This window comes from Pelecanus crispus, chromosome 4, assembly GCF_030463565.1.
Source record: "Pelecanus crispus isolate bPelCri1 chromosome 4, bPelCri1.pri, whole genome shotgun sequence".
NCBI classification, from domain to species: domain Eukaryota; kingdom Metazoa; phylum Chordata; class Aves; order Pelecaniformes; family Pelecanidae; genus Pelecanus; species Pelecanus crispus.
This window is the reverse complement of record NC_134646.1, coordinates 73,914,353-73,934,750: the sequence shown is the minus strand read 5'-3', so window position 1 is coordinate 73,934,750 and position 20,398 is coordinate 73,914,353. Positions and strand designations below refer to the sequence as shown.

At 38.0% G+C, this 20,398-nt stretch overlaps 1 protein-coding gene across 1 annotated transcript in view; it reads left to right on the top strand.

The window, feature by feature from the left end:
- The window catches only part of PPP2R2C (protein phosphatase 2 regulatory subunit Bgamma), a 202,075-nt gene that overhangs the window by 23,639 nt on the left and 158,038 nt on the right, over positions 1-20,398 (top strand). The window lies entirely within an intron of this gene.

Below are 20,398 nucleotides of genomic sequence, written 5' to 3'. Positions count from 1 at the left end.
TGTTTTGGCTAGGCTTTTTTGCTTCAGGACTTTGATGGTGACCCTGCAAATTGATTTCCCTAAAAGCTATTTATGAAGGAAAATGAGATAATCTATGTGCGCCACATATAGTAAGTAATTACTGGTTTATTCAGATGATTTATGTATAAAATATTGTTATTAATTTTCTGTTTAATATTTAATTTGTATCAAGTGAAATTTGTTGTAAATGCTATATGAAAACTCACTTTCTAGCTGTGTCCTCCTCTTTCATAGGTAACTGCATTTTTTGGTAGTACGTTCAGGCTTTTCAAGGAACTATCAGTAACTCTTCGTGGTAGAGATAAAATGCTTGTGTGTATTTGAACAAAAAAGAACAGGCTTAGAAACAATTATGGCAAACTAATTTTCTTTTTTTTTTAGTAAAGTCAAAGGAAAGAAACAATTCATTATCCCAAAGATGTAGTGGTCTGGCATATTGGGACATTAGAGAGGTTTTATTTTAGTTTGGCAGGTGGTGGCATTAGGGTTATAGGTCTGTTACTAGTCAAAGAAAGGCTGGGAGCTATAAATAAAATCTAATTTGCTAGCAAACATGCTACTGAAGTACAAATATTCTTTTTAATTTGGTCATTTGGTACTCCTTTGTTCAACTGTGTATGTCATTTAAATATAATAAGTAATTCTTCAGTCTCTAGGAACTCTTTATGTAATCAAAATGAAATATTGTCACGATTGCTTTTGAAAGATTTAGAGCTACAAAGGAGGGAGGAGGCCCTAACACTTCCCATGGCTTCTAGTAATCAAACAGGTAGCACGGGCAATTTGTTGATGAGTGATGCCCTATGTAGGTACACTTTATGCCCAATTAGGTAACGGCTGTGTATCACTTTATCAGTGAAGGGAGGAACTGTAATTGATTTCAGAGAGTTGGTACGGCGCTTTGAATACCTTTAGAAGGTATTTTTATGCTGGTCCTGTGAGTTGGTAGCCCCAGGAAGAATTTCACTGCTGATAAAATGCTGTCTGGGGCTCTCTTGCCCCACAAGTATAACACCATAAAATCAGCTTTGCTGGCTGCAGATGCTGTGCTCCTCCTGTTTCACCAGGCTGGGGGAAGCTGGCACCATCAGCTGCCCTGTAGATGAGGGGGATGATCTGACTGTGACCTTCCCTGTGCTTTTCTGTCCCAGTCTGTGCACACAACAAAGTCCCTTCATGTCCTGGCTCTTTGTGAGTATTTATTAAGGCCACACATGCACATCACTGGATGTGCTACATGTTTTCTAATTAGCTGTGGAAAAAATCCTGTTTTGCATATTTTGCATAGCTTTGTGTAGCTGTGCTTCAGTTCTTTGGAGTTCTTTGGCTGTTTCCGTTCCCTTCAGTGACTGTGGAGCCCTTGGCTGCTTCTTGGCTGGCCGCTTTATAGAATCATAGAATCATAGAATCGTTTAGGTTGGAAAAGACCTTTAAGATCATCCAGTCCAACCATTAACCTACACCAAGTCTTTGTTTGACTGACCCTTCTGATTCACTGCACTGAAAGCCTTATGGCTCTTAAGCATCAGTACGTTTGAAGGATAATTCAATGGATGAGAAAAATGAAGCTTATTGAAAATATGCCACAATTGTTTCTCTCTGGGTCTGAATTGTGTCCCTGGTCAGATCTTTGGGGTTATGAAGCCTTCTTCCACCTAGGGACTCTAAACTGAGGTACCGCATTAGAAGGTTTCTGCATCAGCTTTTTCTGCTGTGTGATATGAATCAGGCCTTGTAGTTGTTACTCAGGTACCCTAAGGCTGTGTTGCCAGAGTAGGGAGCTGGATTAGGATGGAGTCTGAGAGGAAGAGACGTCTGTATTCTCATTTTGGCTTTGATCTATATCTATGCTTTGGTCAGAACTATGTTTTGCTGCAGCCATGGTTGCATTCTTAAAACTGACATTTTTGGTGATTTTTGCACTTTTGTGATTTCATTGGGAATTAAAGTGTACTGAGAGTCTTTTTTTTTAAAAAAAAAAAAAAAAAAAGCACCTGAAAGACCTATCTCAGTCTTCTTGGCACCAAAGTTAAACAAAAGTCAAAAAAGCCCTTAAAAATGGTATCCTTTAGTACTAAAACATCAGAAGTTTCTGTTATTTTGGTGTGATTGTAGGATGTGATTTTCATTATTCCACAACATGCCTTGGCAGTTTACGGTGTTATAAAGTCCAGAGGAACCTGGGACCTTAAGGGCCTGTCTGCCTGACAGATGCTGAGGTTTACTAACATGAGGTTTTGCAAGGAAGACTTGGTTTGTGAATCACAGAGGGTAGAAGGTCAATTCCTTTTTGTTTTGCTCTGAGGGGGTAAAAGGTCCAGTTTTAACCAGATTTGGATGTAGGTTTCTTTGGGAATGTTATTGACAGCTGCCTCAGAGTTTATATAATGTTGATAGAAGCAGAAATCTCATCTTTATTCTGAGTATTGAGTTAGTTTGACTATTTGGAAGCAGATGTTTTCACTATTGTCCATGTTTCCTCACAGAAAAAATGATGTTTGTTTGTTTGTTTGCTTTTATTCATTTAATCCAATGTGACATTTTAAATATGAATGTTCCTTTAAGAAACTGAAAATGTAGCAGTAACTATTACAGTGTTAAAAACTTTATCCAGCTTAGTCACTTAGAAAAGTACAAAGTAGTTGCTAAGTGGGAAATACCAAATCAAACTCTAAATACAAATGGAAAATAAGTTTCATTTCCAGAATAGTTCCTTCTTTATAGAATTTGATTCTGACCTATAGCACATATATATCTTGCCTGGAGGGTAAAAAAAGAATATTATAGAATCATTTAGGTTGGAAAAGACCCTTAAGATCATCAAGTCCAACGGTAAACCTAACACTGCCAAGTCCACACTAAACCATCCCTAAGTGCCACATCTATACGTCTTTTAAATACCTCCAGGGATGGTGACTCAACCACTTCCCTGGGCAACCTGTTCCAGTGCTTGATAACCCTCTAAGTGAAAAATTTTTTCCTAGTATAACCCAGTATTACTTACTTTCTTGTTTCTGTGTTCTCCAATTTATAAAAGAGGTACAGGATTTTTTGCAGGATTTTGTCTGTGTAACTGAGAATTTTAATTTGCTTTATATAGATTTAAATGATAATTAGGAGAATACCAGGTCAATACCGTGCTCAATAGGCAAGGCTTATGATTTCATTAATATTTATAAGTTAATACTCTGCTCAATAAGAAATGCCTTCATAATTGGACTGTAGGAAGATTAAGTAACTAAATATGAAAGATTAATTTTAGAAAGTAACTGTCAAGCTAAAGGAACAGTGTTATCAGCTGTGATGCTTGCCATTCTGTTCAAGATAGTGTGAAACAACTGTTAAAGGACTATTTTGGGGGAAGGGATGAGGACTTTTCCAGGGTTAGGTGAGAACAGAGACAAGTAAGTATATTGCAGATAAGTTCTATACATGTGATATTTTTGAATTACATTATCTTAAAAGCAAAAAGATCAATAATGTAATTAGATCTTGGCAACTATGGGAAGTTAAAAAGATCATTTTAGGTAATCTTCTTATGCTCTGTGTTTTCTGTAGCTTTCTGTATGATTTCTCAGTGAAAAAAAACAAAAGCAAAATTACTGCCTCTAAACACAATAAAAGCACCTTTTTAAAATGTTTTTGCTCCTCTTTCCTCGCATAAAGAATGCTTCTGTTTTCCAGTCACAGACAACTGCATAAGTGTTAAAACCACTTTCTCCTGAAACACTGCATACCCAGGGGAGAGAGTAAGAGAGCAAACATCACCTGACATGACAGAGGATCTAGAAACACGCTGTAAGGAGGCGTTCCAGATGCTTTGGTGGTGAGGATAGAAGACGACCTCTACAGGTTAGAGGAACAGCGCTTTCCCCCTTACTTCCCCCATTCTTTCTATGTGTGGCTCTAGCTTGCTTGCTTGTCCTTTACAGCAGTGCTACAGAGCACTAAGCAATTCAACAGGATAAAATTATCAGCGCTTATGAGCAGTTAAAATCTACTGGCAACATATTTCTTCAGTCTTGCCTTGATTGATGATACAGTCTGTGTATCTCTGATTGTAATTTGCAGAGAATAACAAACTCAGAGCTGTGTTTCAAAATGGCTTGCTCATACTGATACACAACTATAATTGGAGCAAATAAATTACATGTTTGAAATCCCCCAAGAATATTTCTTTAAAGTGTGTATCTAGTTTCAAGTATGGAGAGTCAGTATAAGAAAGACTAGGGAGTACATTGTGATTATAAGGTAAATCCTTTATTGTGCTTAAGTTCGGCAGTACCTTTGATTATTTGACTTACTGGCTTAGTCACAGAAATGGTAGTTTGAAGGGATATTCACATTACGTAGTCCAGCCTCCCACATGAAGCATGCTGGTAAGTGCAGAAGCTTTTCCTGTAAAGATCAGGATGAAAAAGACATCAAGTCTTTCTCTTGTCGTCTGTCACTGGGTTCTCTCCCCCGTCTGTCACCCACATATTTTCTGAACTTCCTTTTACAGCTGTCATGCCCATGGCTTCCCTATTTGTTACCTGAAATGACCCTCCCTAGGTATGTCTTCAGGTGAGCTCTGGCCTCTCTGATTTTGTCCCCAAGTTCCTGAACAGTGCTTTATTCTTTTCCTTTTTTGCCTGTCCTTGTTTTTATTTTCTTTTTTTTTTTTTCTTTTTTTTTTTTAATTTTAGCTCATCAGAAAGCTTCTTTCTAAGCCAAGTGGGCCTTCTGCCAGAACTCCTAGCCTTCCCGCACAAGGGCCTCCTTCCTTCCTGAATTCTCAATAAAAATCAGGGAGCTCTCCTGGGAACTCTTCCCCTTTGTGCCTGTTCCCCTGTGGTTTTACCCTGCTGTTCCCTGGAATAAACCTAATCTGCACTTCTAAAGTCCCTCCCCAGTCTGCTGCTTACCTTTCCAGCCTTTCTCCACGTCCTCAGTTCAGTCATCTTGAGGTCACCGCAAGGTGTTCCTCCTGGTCCAGATTAGGTGGGTTCTGCCTCCCCACCGGTGGTTCCTCACCCCAGACAGGATGCTGTGATTGAGGAAACCAAATCCTTGCTGGTGACACCGGCTTCACACTCTGGTGATGGTGTGTGGATATATTTGCTGCTGTCTGGGCCTCTTCTCTGGTAAGGATTCATAACACGTAAGGCAGCGTGGGGACATCAAGGATCTGACTACATGGTGCAGAACTGTGACCCGTAGGGAGATCTGAGCCGTAGTCCTGTGAAAGAGTCATTTTAGCCTGCTTTGGGTTTTCCTTTTCCACAGTTGTGCTGTTCCAAGCAGGTTGAGCACTGCTCTGTGCTGCTTGTGGTATCGACACTAGTTAGCTTGTCTCTGCAGAGCGTTGTGTTGTGAGTAGAATATGCCTGTAATCTGATTTTCTGTATAATGGAGACCAATTTTATTATCTGTATGTATCTTCTATCTGATTTCCTTTTCTAAGTTTGTCCTGTGGAACTGATCTCAAGCTCTTCCTGTCTGTTTTACAGTTAGATTATCATCTGGCTATGCTTTCTGTGAAATTACTAGTTTTCTTTTAGGGCTGCTGACAGGTTGGAGCTGCCAGGCTGTAGTGTGCAGAGACTGCATGTTTCTCTGTCAGAAGTGGAAAGCCCTATTTACATTTTAGGCTTTGCTCAGCTATAGCGTCTGGACTGGTATATCATTGTAATGAGTTTAGGATTTACAGCGCTTCTCTGTGGTGCCTAGCACACAAGGTGCCTAGCACACAGGGCTCTGGTCTATCACAGGAATCTCTAGATACTAGTAAAGTACAAATGCTAAAAGTCACCATTGCACAGGATAGATTTCAGATGTTTCAGCTTTTACAGTGAGGTGCTCAGCTGCGTCCTGAAGGCCTCTTGTAGCCTTTCAGAACCACCTCTGTGTAAAAACAGTGCTGATTTTAGAATTCAAGGATGGCATTTGGGTTGAGATCTAAAGATGTTTTCGTGTTTATGAATTGGAAGTTCAGCCTGGCTGCTTCTTTAAATATTTTATAACAACACACAATACAGTAAACTTATTTGGTTGCTTGGCAACATGTAGATTCAGCCTGCACTGTTATGAAGACTAGAAAACCTGTACCAATAAGACGACGTTCAAATTATCCTTATCTGCTTGAAGCCTTTTCCCTCACAGATGGGAAAATAACATGAATTCTTCACTTCTGTTGAAGATTGCTTGCATAATCTATTATTGTCTGTATGAAAAGCTTTTTGAAACTATTTGCAAGGCAATAAATTAACTCATAATACTTACAGGACTGCCAACTAATAGCTTCATGGCCTTGAGAATGAAGATAGCAAAATGATATTTTTCAATAACTGATTTTTTGTTTGTTTGTTTATATAAAAATGAAACTAAATGGTTTGCACAATTTCTGGACAATAGAAGTTGACATGGGAACTTAAATAATTAAAAATGTGAGGAAATATTTTAGCAGAGATAGATTTGGCTTCAAGAAATAGCATGACTAAATATGATAGGATCAGCCTTAAAAAGACAAAAAAAAAAAAAAGAAAGAAAAAATCTTTACGTCAGTGTTGATGAGGAAACGTTTCAGTTTTGGAAAACAGAGCCAAATGTGATCATAGGCATAAAATAAGAAAAATGAGGGAATCCCTATCAAGTAGCTCCAGAAGAACTGGGTGACTAAGCTGACACAGAGATCATAGAAATGGGTCAAAACATAGCTAATCTATGACAGTTTTAATGGCAAAACAACGACGACAACAAAAGGTGCGTTGTAACTGGGAAGTGGATGATGGATGGTTTGTCTCTTCAGGTAACTGGCCGATGGAAAACCAACTTGTTAGCAAGAATAAATGTAAGAGAATAAATGTATCTACCCAGAGCAATGTAGAGGCCCTGGAAGCTGAAGGGACACATTAGCCTGCTGCCCTGCCCAATCTAGTTTACTCAGCTAGAAATTGCATGGTGTGTTCAGGAGGTCAGGCCAAGTCACCCGGGGGCTTGCTTATGAATCTCGGAATTGCTGAAACTCATCAGTCTGTGTCTTTCTTCCATTGATCTTTATAGAATCAAAAGAATAACTGTGCTAAGTAGAAAGAGCACTAAATGGATATGAAATAGCCACAATTTCCAATGTCGTGCGGCCTTTTTGGATACCCCTGAAATGGATGCCTTCCATGTGTGTATACTGGTTAAAGATATTAGATGTGTCTAGTCCAGCCAGTTTGCAGAGCTTTTAAAGCTCTAATTACACTTTTTTTTCTTCTTTTTTTTCCCTGAGAGGTTAGTTTTGAATCTCTGGGGAAAAAAGTAAGACATGAGCATTGCTGTGAATGAGCTGCAGAGGCTGGCTGAAAACTGAATTCGGAGCTCAGAGGAATGCTGACTGGCTACTGTATTGCATATGGGAAAGCTTGGTGTTTTCAGAAATTTACAAACACAAAAGTAAGATGAGCAGGGCAGTATTGCATAGAGACCTTCCTTCGATTAAAATGAAATCACCACGAGTTGTTCATAGATCTCTTCTTTTGTGCTTGAAAAGAGGTCATGCAAGGTGTGTTTTCTGGGGGCATAATAGACCACTGTGTCTTTCAGCAGTAAAGTTTTTGCCAATTACCCTATCTTTAACCTTCCTTTTTTTATGGAAAATTAATTAGAAGGTTCTGGAGAGGAAATGGGGACTAACTGGGGTCTTTATTTTTTATGGCCTACTTAGCTTTGAAAGCGTGAATTGAAGTATTTTCCTAATATTTATAATGAAATCTGTCCTCTCATTCTCCTGTCTTGGTATTACAAAACAAAAGCCCAGACTGCAAGGCTTCAGCCTGTATAATGGAACAAACAGCAGCTAGGTCTTTACTGTGCCAGCTGAAACAGAAGCATGAAGAATTTAACCAAGGCAACATGAGATGTACTGAGTCACAGAAGTGTGGTTTTTTTTTTTTTTTTTAAAACAAAAATGTTGGCATTCACCATGTTTGGAAGCTGGGAGCAATGTAAAACAGTGAGAGCTAATATGATAGGATCTGTTTTCAGCTATAGTGTTGAGTGGAGATTTAATCATAAAAATGAAATAGTCTATGTAATTTAGGTTAAGCTTATAAGGAATACAGCTCCTACTTAAATATTCTAAGGTTATTTTAGGTAACTGAAATTGCATACTAATTTTCACCCTCTTACTTAAAATGTAGTTGTCCCTGTTTGAAGAAGTTTACAAAAACATTAGCAACACTTTTCCAGTCTTATTACCCTGCACAGGTAGGAAGTCTGTCTGTTTTCATCTGACACGGCACCTCCCTCACAGCTTGAGTCCTTGCTACGAGGTGGTGTATCACAGATTGATAACCACAGAGCAGATGGAGAACAGAATGCCTGGACACCAACTTTATGAGAAGATCAGGGATTATGACTTTATAATCTTCCTTCTTGCTATTTTGGAGAGAAGCCATGTTTACTGCTTTTATAGTAAGCATTAACATAGCAAATCATGCTATCAGCCATGGTGAGTAGTGCTGGTGGGAGAGGAGGTAAATAGTGAGATTGCTAAAGACAAGCCTGAACCTGAAGAGCTGAGGATTCTGATTGGAAACAAATGTTGATTATGCAGCCTGTGCACTGAAACATCAGTGTCTAATGGTGAGTCCAGGCTGAAACTGAAACAGTTTCTCACTCTGTATTTCTTTTACCTGCACCTGCAGACAAACTGAAACAGGAAGCATGCGTGTTTGGCATGTTCTTGTTCTTTGCAGAGGACACGGACAGGAAGCATTAAAGGAAATAGAGGGGTTTCTGCAGAAACTTTTTTTAATATTAAATACATTTATTATTGTTGTTGTTGTTGTTACTAATTTTTAAGTAAACATACTCAAGTTTAGCTTCAGCCTCCTGGAGTCAAATTAAGAAGTGATTTATTTAATTCCAATTGTGACATTTTTATACTTGTAGAACCAAGCTGCAGTGTCTGCTTTGTGTCAAATATATATTAACTTTTCTTTATCTGTGTGAGCTTTTATGATTTTTTTTATAGTTTTTAATTCAGGTCCTTTACATGCCCATCAGCTTTCTTCTCTGTGAGTCTGTTTTTCTCTTGCATTTCTCCTTTCTCTTGCAACTCCCCACAGCTCTTCCTGTTCAAGACATCAGTACCATGATGGTTTAAAAAACTAGAGTGGATAGTAAGTGTCTCCACAGTACCTGGTGCAGAAAAAGGAAACATTTCAGGGAAATATTTGTTAATGGACTCCACTTCTGATAAATGGTTAAAAGCAAAACATTTCCAAATGTATCTGCGTGTAAAACAACTGCGGTGAAATGCTCTAAGTTTTGCAGTTACCATAAAAAAAGAACTTAAGGCAAAGGTAGTAGTCTGTTGTCTCATACGCTGCAAAGCAAAACAGAGCTCTGGGAACTTCTTGTATAGCTATTGATTTTGTTCTGCTTCTGTACTAGCAGAGGGGATTTTCATCTTGTTAAATAAGTGGCACATATCTTTCCGTCTTGTTCACTGCCATTTTGACCAAGATTTTTCTGTATGGAATAGGAGTTCACCTCAGATAACACACTGCAGTTAAGGCTTCCTGCAGGGGATCACAACTATCTGTTGCCATTCTACCTGCCTCAACCTATGGGCTACAATGGGGGAAATAATTCTGGAAAGTATCTTGTCCCCAGTGTGAGCTGAGAACAGGTTACGTTTAACAGGTTGTCCAGAGAAGTTGTGGATGCCCCATCCCTGGAAGCATTGAAGGTCAGGTTGGATGGGGCTTTGAGCAACCTGATGTAGTGGAAGATGTCACTGCCCATGGCAAGGGGGTTGTAACTAGGTGATCTTTAAAGGTCCCTTTCAACCCAGACCATTCTATGAATCAGAAGACGTAATAAGGGCAATGCAAAGCCTTTTGTGGACACCTTGGCCCCCCTCATCCCCCCCGACTGTTTTGTAAATTACAGCAAATTTCTGCAAAGAGCTCTGTGAAACTACAGAGCCAGCTCCAAAGTGGCTCTGAAGACTTTTTTTTATCATCCCATTTGCATTAATAGCTGTAAAGATCATGATTTTCAACAGTGGATCTCCTGTTGTCTGATAGTAATTCAAGAATTTCATTGTTTGGATTAATGACAAGCTTTAACAAGCATGTTGTTTGATCATCAGTTCCAGAGCCCACACCTGATGGTGCAAGAGAAGAAAACAAGCATAGAAGTGAGCACTAGAACAGTGCACTAGAAGACAGATTATTGTGATGTGAAGAAATACAGAATAACATGGATGTGGGAAATGAACAAAAGTATCTGAACTGGGAAAACAGAGCTGGCTGAATGTGTCTTCAGCATGATCACATTAAATCTTTTCAGCTAGAGCCAGTGAATTAAAACAGTATAGTGTCTGTCGGTTGATATGAATGAATATATGGATATGCGTCTGGAGGTCTGTAGAGTTTACAAGCCTGCTCAGTCTGCTTACCTGAGATGCCCACTCTTCTGATGGTTTATGTGTGATGTGCAAACTGGTTCAGTCAACAGCTGAACTGAGTTTGTGAATTCATTTTACAGTGTTTACAGAACAGTTGTCAGCTCTCAAATACTGTTGATTTGCAATGAAGTCAGGTCAACATCGAGAGGTGAATGTCTCCATATTTCTTTATGAATACCTTGTGCTACTCATCTTTGATTTATAGCTGTTTTAATTTTTTACTTGGATTTTACTGCCTCCTTTGTCATTTTTTAACCTTTTAAAATTATTTCAGAATAAAATGTAGTGCAAGACAGTAGGTTTTCAAAGTGGAGATACTTGTTACCAAGTTCTTCTGCTCTAAAGTTTTATCAGCCTATATTTTCGGACTTTGAATTTGCTGGTTGTTTTCTGAAACTATTTAGAATTTGATTTCAAATGTCACAGCAGGTAATTTGTCTGTTGGAAGAAGAGGTTTCTTGTTGGCCTTTTTCATTTGTATATGTTAAAACACAATAATTGAAAATGCTCTTGCGTTTCCCCACTATATTAGAAGAATGTTTCTTAATAATGTGATATACCTTCGAAGATTAATCACCCAGTAAATTTTCTTTATTATTTTGACACATTGCACCAACTCAGTTAAGATCCAGGAATAGTATCTAGCATGAAGTTTGTTTCAGGATACTGAGCCTGTTCTTTTTTTAATGTGTTTAGGCCTTCTTGAAATACTTTTCTTCATCAGCTTCCATACTGTGCACATTTTTGGTTTGTCTGTTTGTATCATTACTTTTCTATATCCTTTATTATGACTCCTGTATATGATTGTTTTTGGTAAACACTAATGCTAATGTTGTTTGTGCTTCAGAAAATAGTTCAAACATCAATCTGAGCACGCCTTTTTGCAGAGCCATGGCAAAATGAGAAAAGTAATAACAACCAAATGAGCAAAAAGACCAACCAGAGGTTAGGGATGAATTTAAAAGCAGTGAGGAATTTTTTTTCTTTTTTTTTTAAATTAAAAGCAAATCCTAAATGGATTTGCCTGGAAAGTAAACTTCCTTTAATATTGAGAGATTAGTTGTTGAGTCCTGAGTGAAGACAGACAGATTCATAGCTGTTATACACCTCTAGGAACTGATTCAGTCTTCTTTAAAGCAAATAGGATTTTTTTTTTTTAATTAACTTTGAGTAGTGTTGAATCAGTCCTTTACTACTGCTTTGTAGTCACTGGGGAAACAAACCTGCTTTCCATTAGGTACAGCATTTTCCTTAATGGGCCTCTGCCGACAAAATCCTTGCAACTGTTGACAACTTACTTTTCCTACCATCTGTGTATAAAGAGTGGTATTAACTATAGCTGTTAACATCCGGCTTTTTACTTGTTGCCTATTTCATGTACAATAAAATATGTTTTAAGTTTAAGAGATGTCTTAGAGCATCAGGAGTTTAGAGCCAGGGAAAGCAGAATTTTATGATGCTTTTTGTGCTGGAGCATAATGGTTTTTTTCCTCACATAATTAATTCATTAATTTGGTATAGATAATAGTGCTCTTGTGTTTCTTTATTTTTAATTAAACTATTATCAGTGTGTGGGTATGCTTTGACCTTACTTCTGTGAAAGGAAGGAATGTATAGGAAGGAATCTTGTGTTGAGTTCCTAGCACATGCTGAGCTAAGGATGCAGCTGGAGCTGTTAAGAGACAGTACTAGTAAATAAAAAGGATTTCTGCTTTGGCTCTAAAGCCAAGAAACATAAAGACTTGCATGCATATGTCTAACTCTTCTACTCTCCAGAGCAAAGTTGGATGATACATCTGAACTACCCACTGGTATGGTCCCTGGCCCATGCTGTCCCCAAACCATTTCCAGGCACTGGGTAGGAGAGCACTAGCTGGCAAAGACAAAAACCATTCTGGGAGCTGTAGTAACAGCTTAATGGTACAGAAGTTGCATGCCAGCACCCAGACCCGTTATCTGACTCTTCAGCTTAGCAGTGTAGGCAAAGCCACAGTGTCTCTACAGTGCCACTTTGGCTTGACCCCACACTTCACTCACTTATGATAATTTAGCTCCTACACTTCCTTTTGAAGTAGTTCCCTTCAAGAGGAAACTCAGGCACAGCAAGCAGGATAGTTTATTCAAGGTCTGCTTTAGGCAGTACAGATGTGAACCATGCCAAGTTTGACTGTGCTTCAGTGCTGTCCCAGCAGTACTTGCATCTCCGTATGCCCTAGCCTGACCTACTTCTGTGCACGTGTTTGGCATCATGCTCTCATTCTGGCGTGGTGCAACTGAACTTTCTCAGCATTTCAAGCACTTTGAACTGAAAAAAACTCCCAAAACACCCAACAAAACAACAGTCATTGCATCTCAGGGGCACCATCTGTAGCCCAGAGGAGTTACAAGCCAGATGCTATGCAATGTCAGTATGAATCTAGCTGATCTGAAGGGTGCTAGTCTACAGCAATGTGGATGTGAACCAGTCCACTTTAACTGGAGTAGGACACAAGACTATCTCTGTCTGGTCCACAGACATGATAGAGATGTACTGCTGATGGTACCATGTTTCTGTGTGAGGCAAGCTGCTCTTGCTGAGAGCTGGCAGGTGTTCCAAATGTTGCCATTTCTTAGCAAAAGTTGCAGTCCGCTGATGTTCAAATGTTGCATTTAAAAAGCACTGCATTAAACTCTGAGATACTCAAAAAGCATTTCATTTAAAAAAATGCAACCCCCGATTTTCTGTTTTCTGATTAAAATGTAAATAAGTTGGGCTAAAATTGCTCATGCATAAATATCCCTATACACTATTAAAAATGCCCTGACAGAGAACACTTTGTGGACCTTCTTGCCGCAGGGCAGGACATTAGTAGTTTTCATATGCTCAAGAACAATTGGATATATTCATGGAAGAAAGATCCAGGAGAAACTGACTGAAATCCAAAAGCTGTATTCTGAGGAAGTCCCTGACCTACAAATTGCTGGAGCCCAGGAGAGGACTCTGCATGCTGCCCCTGTTCTTTATATTCCTCCTGAGGCTGCTGTTCCTGACAGGATGCTGAGATATAGGGGTCTTTGAGCACATACGGCTGATTTTATGTTCTTGTTTGCAGATCCTAATAATACCTGCTGTTGCAAGTGTTGGATTTTCACTCTTCATGCTCAAACATATTCAATCTCGTTTTAGTAAAGCGAGTGAGAACTGTTTAAAAAAGAAACTGCTGCAAATGAAGAGTAAATTCTGAATGTGCATCTTGTTGACATTGCCCTTTATAGAGCTGGAAGCTTTTGTCATACCACAGCAGTATTGTGTAAGAGAACGGTGGTATGTAAACATTGCTGCAAAGCATACAGATATTGTATCTGTGTCCCTTAGGGCTGATCTTCTGAAAGACACACACAGAAGATGACTCTGGAATGAGAATGTAACATACAGGAAAAGAAGCGTATTAAAGAATTGGCACAGTTTGGTTATATGCAAGTGGTGGTATAGGTCATCTTTTTGCATGTTCTTAAAATGAAACTACTGGTAAGGAATTTTTATAATCATAGAATTATTTAGGTTGGAAAAGACCTTTAAGATCATCCAGTCCAACCATTAACCTAACACTATGAAGTCCACCACTAAACCAATTAAGGGTAGAGTACATTGATGTATTTGCAATTAAAACAGAGGGTGTGTATCCAGAACTGAGTAAGCTAGGAAGAAAGTGGAAGGGTGAAGGCGCCAGCAGAAGCAACCAGAGGAATCCTTTTCTTCCATCAAGAACAGAAGGGACATCCCATGGCTATCACTATTCACATGCTAGCTTTCTAGGTGATACCAATAATAGGGACATTGATTTTGACTTGTAACTGCAACTGATCATCAGCTTCACAGTATTTTTGTATTTTATTTGACCATCAGTTGTGATTATAAGAAAATTGAGAACCATGGCTAAACTTCATTCTTTAACTTGTGCTGCATCATATACATGATGAAAAACACTTCTTCATGCCTCACTAAAGCATATTGTAACTCTAGAAGGAAATGGCATTTGAGCTAAATATTGTGGGCTTAAGTATAAACTGCTTTGGCTTATAGGTTTAAATTGATCCTGGCAGCAGCTTCTTACCTTTCTGTTACTGAAGTTTTATGAATATAAGTTACTGATTTTCTGCTTAAATGATTTTCTGCTTAAAAGTCAGGGGCTTGCTGGCATATCACCTTATGCTTTAGTAATACTATGGTGATGTGGATTACTGATTTTGTATTTTTGAACGTTTGCTGAACACCTTTTCCAATCCTTGTATAGTGGTTATTTGCTTAATGCACAATTGTTTTTGCAGTTGCTAAGCTCAACCTTTCCTAGTGCTTATTGATTTCGAAGTGACACTTCTGCTTTTTTCCCAGTTTTTGTGACCTGACTGTATCTCTTGAGATTGCTATGGTAATAACTTCTATTTTCTTTATCTGCTGTCTGTATTAATTTTAGTCTGTACTGATTTTAGCTATAACAAAAAGAACTAGAACAGAAGCACTGACCTATTTGTATTGTGTTAGATAATATACATCTTCAGTATTAAGTGAGGTGCATCTTCAAAATGGGTCATGTCCTGAAATCCTGACTGAAGTTTACTTGAAGTTCAGCATATTTTTAAAAATGAGACATGAAAGCCTCACTAATATGATATGAAAGTGAGAAATTCACCTATAACTGTGTTGTCAGTTCACAAAAAAAATATTTTTAAAGTCATAACCGTTAATTGAGGGTCTGTTCTTCCTGATTTGTCCCTAAAACTTCTGCATTTCCAAGTCATTTTACTAGCTGTTATTTAGTTGATGAGACATAAAAGCCAACTCCCATATCTGTGCATATAGTATCTATCTCAGATTTTTTTACAATATCAGGTAATTTCCAATTATGTAATATGTGCAACTTTATATATATATAGCTTAAATGCAACTTTAAAATAAAATTCCATGTAGTGTTTAATATTGATGGTGCTGTTCAAATGGTTTCTCTGTAACTTTCTAGAAGTATAGCTGATTTTGAACAAGAGTTGATACCTTTATAGATATAATTTTGTATTTTAAATGTACTAAGTTCATTGAAGATGCTGTATAAACACTACTCGTAGGGTCAGTGTCCTGTCTATCCTTTCGATATTCATTTATGTTTTATCTTTATTTATTATTAGATTCCACATTTTTTGTCCTTCAAAATTTCTTCATGCAAAGGGCATTCCTGGGATTAATAACTGTAGAGCCTGGCCCCTTGGCTGTAAGTCCTTAGACTTTGAAACCTGGAGGCAGCCACTTTCCTAACTGTGGTGCTTGCATTAAGAAGGGAAAATAACTTTTGAGTTCTTCTGTTTAGCTGTTAACATTTTATAGCTGTGCAGGCATGTCATGAAAAAGCCATGTCATGGTTTGCACTGGCTTCTTTTTATTCTTTAAGTTCCCAGTGGGAACTGTAAATCCATGTGCAAATGTGTCATTGAGTTGGTTATAAAATCTAAATTTATCTTGTGTTCTTCACCTTTGCAATGAACACTAGAATGCCTAAGTACTCTTCCTAAGAAAGTGTCAGGTTTCCATTGCTCATTTGTGCTAAATCTTTGGAAAATATTAGACGCATTCAACTGTTCCTTCTGCAACTTTTAAAAAAAGCTTTAAAATCTATTTTATTTTGTTGTTTTTTTCTGTATTGTATATCTTTTATTATATATTTACATTAATTATATTATTATCTATTTTCTTCAGTATAGATCTTGCCCTAATCACTAATACCTGGAAACAGATTTGAAAGTTGGGAAGGCTAGATTTGAGGGGATCTGTTTGTGTAGTAAAGATCAGCTGCTTCTTTAGGTGGCCTAATGTCTTAATGACATTATATATAGAGATACTTAAAAGACCTTTTATTGCATGTTTGTGTTGTCTGTTTTAGCATCATTTTTCAAACATGTCATTAGTTTCTGTAGAAATACAGTGCAACTCAACTGGAATTTATTTGCTGTCCTTCATCAGAAATTACGATTTAGTGCTTAAAAGATCTTGGTAAAAGTTCTTTCATTTATGTGCTGGATGCTCTCCCTTAACATGTGTAGTGTAGTTGAATTGTGTATAGTTTGTGTTTCAGAGCTGGCTGTAGTTTTTGTCTTTGTTTTTAGGGGGAGTTAAATGACAAATTTTACATCTTATATAAGAATTTTCAAAATGATACTGTCAAAATAAGAAGCTGTGCCACTCTTGCGGTTTTCTTCCATCTTTGCTTTGCTTCTCTTCAAGGGCTGGGGATGTGCTCAGAAAAACACTTGAATTTTAGAAATGTGGGGTTAGTGCCGAGTGTGCCAAAGCAGATGCTCGTTTGTACAAGAACAAAGCAAGAAGGGTCCCAGTCTTGCATAATCTAATCCATGCAAAAGTTCCTATAAAATCATCCTGCTTCAAGAGGGAGTCCTTTGTGAAATTGGTGAAGGTCTTTGTGAAATAAGGAATGGGATCAGTCCATGGTGTGGAGGCTCATTTGTTTGTATAGTGCTGCTTTGTATTGATAAAAGATGGATAAAAAACTGGGTACGGAATGCTGCAAAAATGTGGTGTAAAACTAGGACAAAGGCGCTTATCAGCTTTGTTTAATTAGGATTGCTCTGTTATGATACGGTTTTAAAATACATTTATATTTAGAATATTTTATTCTTACTGAAAATTAAAATCAAGTAATGTGATTCACCCTTTTTTGACAAACCAAATAATTAGGGTTATTTCCCATACGCCAGAGTGTTAAGAGCAAGGTCAGTTTTCATTGTAATTAATTGCGTGTTTGATTACAGTTCACAACACCTGATAGCAGAAATTTTTCTGACAGTCTTGTTAGATAGGGAATATTCCTCTACTTCAAAATTTGAACTTGGAAGTTTTAAACTGTTTGATCTGGAGACCTTTAATAGCTTTATGAAGAGTGTGCAGAACTTGACAGAAGCCTATTGGGCAACACCGAGATCAGTGGCAGCACTTTGGGTGAAGAAATGACCAAATCAATCAACTCATCCTGGGGACCCATGGCTTTTGATGAAGTTGTCTTACAACTGGTTCTTCGACATGCTTCACACCAATGAAGGACTTCATGCTGCTTTTCCTTATCGGCTGTGATGTGGTTAAACTGTCTGCCCTAAATGAAAACCTAGTATTTTTGCTTGGGCAGTATTTCCCCTTTGTGTTCTGTGGATGGGCTCTTGGAAGCCATTTCCTTTGATAAGGCTCCTACCTCAACAAAAGAAAATCCTGCGAAGAAGAAAATTGATTGGCCTGGCCTTGATGCTTGCTTTGGCAGGTGTCAGTGAGAAGCTGCTGCATATGGAGGAGGAGTAGAGGAAAGACAAGATCTTATGAGAAGTAAGACAATAAGATAATACGAGAATAAGGTAAATAGCTTATGAAAATAAGCTAGTAGAAATTTCAGAACATCTTTGGTAAGTAGTAATTTAAAACTTTAGACACCTACACATTGTACAACATAGAAGCGTGCCAAAAGATACTGGATATTCTGTGTAACAGTCATTACCTTCAGAATCCACTGCATGAAGGTAACAGGCTGAGTGTGCAGCTTTGGATCCCCATGCGTAGCTTTCAGTGATATAAAAAAACCCTGGAAATAATTGCAAATGCAATTTGGCATTCAAAGGCAGATCATTTGCATTCATTTTCCGTGTGATAAGAAAGGGTAGCAGTAGCAGTTGGCTGCTAATTATGAATAAAGACATAGCATTTTTTAACCTTGCAATCTTCAATTTTGAGTGCTTATTTTAGGGATTAAGCTGGAAAAGGTTTGGAAGCAAGCCAAGTGTCAGTGGTGTTACTGTTTTAGACTTTATCACAGCATCCAGTCCAAAGGATGGATCTGAGTCTTTCTGCCCTTCTAAAGCAAATCCAAGTGGTTTCTGAGGTTTTGCCGATCTACCTATTCCCTTGTTTATTCTTTTTTTTTATTATACATCCAATTTTTGATGGAAAACTCCCCACTCCCTGTTGACTGTACTATCAGAAAAAAGAGATATCAGAATCCTGTTAGCTTCAGTTTTGGGATTTATGTGGTTTTTAACATTAGCAGCATATGGTTTACTTGTCTTATAAATTGTCCTTGTGAGAAGATACTATCCCCTAATCCTGCAAAGCTGAGAATAATGATCTGAAGTGTGAGGCCTGTGAAAGATACAATTCAATATGAAGAGTGAATAAAAATCTTATGATGCCTATAATGATATGCACTAATCCATAACATCTAGGTATTGTTGGAGAGTAAAAATAAAGTAGCAAAGCCAGAGCAAAATTCAATAACCATGTTTTTAAATTATGAGAAATATTAATATTTTAAAATAGCAATATATATATATTTGGGGGTTGGACTAGATGACCTTTAAAGATCCCTTCCAAGCCAAACCGTTCTATGATTAGTGTTTTAAATAATGCTCATTGAGTTTTGGGGTTTTTTTTAAATACAATTTTTAATTAGCAGCTACACATGCCATTTGATACTGTAAAATTGGTCTCTTATTTTGGTACAGGATAAGTAATTAATGATTCATCTGTTCTTATAGCTAGCCAATTTATATTTTATGTTGCCAGCTGGTTTATGGTATGTCAAAGACACAGAGAAAGGTATCATGGGTGTACTACATAAAAAATACAGTTTTCATCTATTGGTACATAGATACAAGCTAATCAGAAAGTGGAATTTTGACCTTGCATTACTGAAGATATTATGAAAACTGCATGTTTTTAAAATTATGACAAACAGATAGCATGTAAGCAAGAAAAGACAAAAGCACTTAGTGGTTGCATTTCCACAAATGAGCGGAGCTTTCTGCAACTGGAAATGGAGCGTTTAAGTTACTTGCCAATGAGATTTTTACCAGCCCCCTTAACTGGATCGTCAATGTCATATGTTGGAGGTACTTATATTGCTGGGTGTTCTCTTTAATTTTATCATTTTTACTGTGTCAGCTTTTATTATCATTAACAACTAGGCTCACAGACTCAATTGTGTCCCAGCAGGATTTCAGATTATTCCTCAAATTACAGCAATTTGTCATGATGTCAATGTTTTTTAACCTATAACCCTAGGTTACCTACAGAGTCTGCAGAGACCGGATTTCACATACCACAGATTCAATTTATATTATATGTAAACAATTACAGTGCTTCACAAACAAACAAGAGGCAGGCAAAGTCAAATCTAAGGGTCAAAGTCTAGCTTGTCATGAATCTATTCTAATTGGATTTTCTTTTTCCCCCCAAACAGGATATAGGCAATGCAATAGCATCGGTTCTTTACCATGAAATGGAGTGAGTTAGACTCTTGTTAATGGCAGAAACTCTACCATTGGTGGCAGCAACAGAATTTAGAAGAATGACTGTTACGACTAGTATTTCTCATGATACATGACTTTAAAAGTTTTCAGGAGTTTAATACGTATGTTCTAGTTCAGGGACACTCAAAGCTGGGGAAGAGAAGGGAGAAGAGCCGCTCTTCATCCTCTGGTAGCTCGTGTGACATCCCCAGGTGTTGTCAGTGCTGGGCATGGGGACGGGTGGTCTGAAAGCCCTGAATCAGCCCTGCCACTATGATGGCCAGAGCTGTCTTACAGGACACAACTGTGCTGATGCTCACCCACACAGACAAGCTGTAGGACAACTCAGCTGCAGAGTGGAGTTCGGGACAAATTTACAATCTTCACAACCTGTGTGTGGTGTTGAAGTGACTGAGGGGGAATCTGATTGTTAAATGTAACGTAGAATTCAATTTCTTTTGTTCTCTTTTTATTCCGTTGTTACTATTTCAAATACTGCAACCATATGTTTATCTGCTGTTTTATTCTTGAACCTTGCCTGTAACAAGGTGATCTTACAGAATCACAGAATGGTTGAGGTTGGAAGGGACCTCTGGAGGGCATCTGGTCACCCCTGCT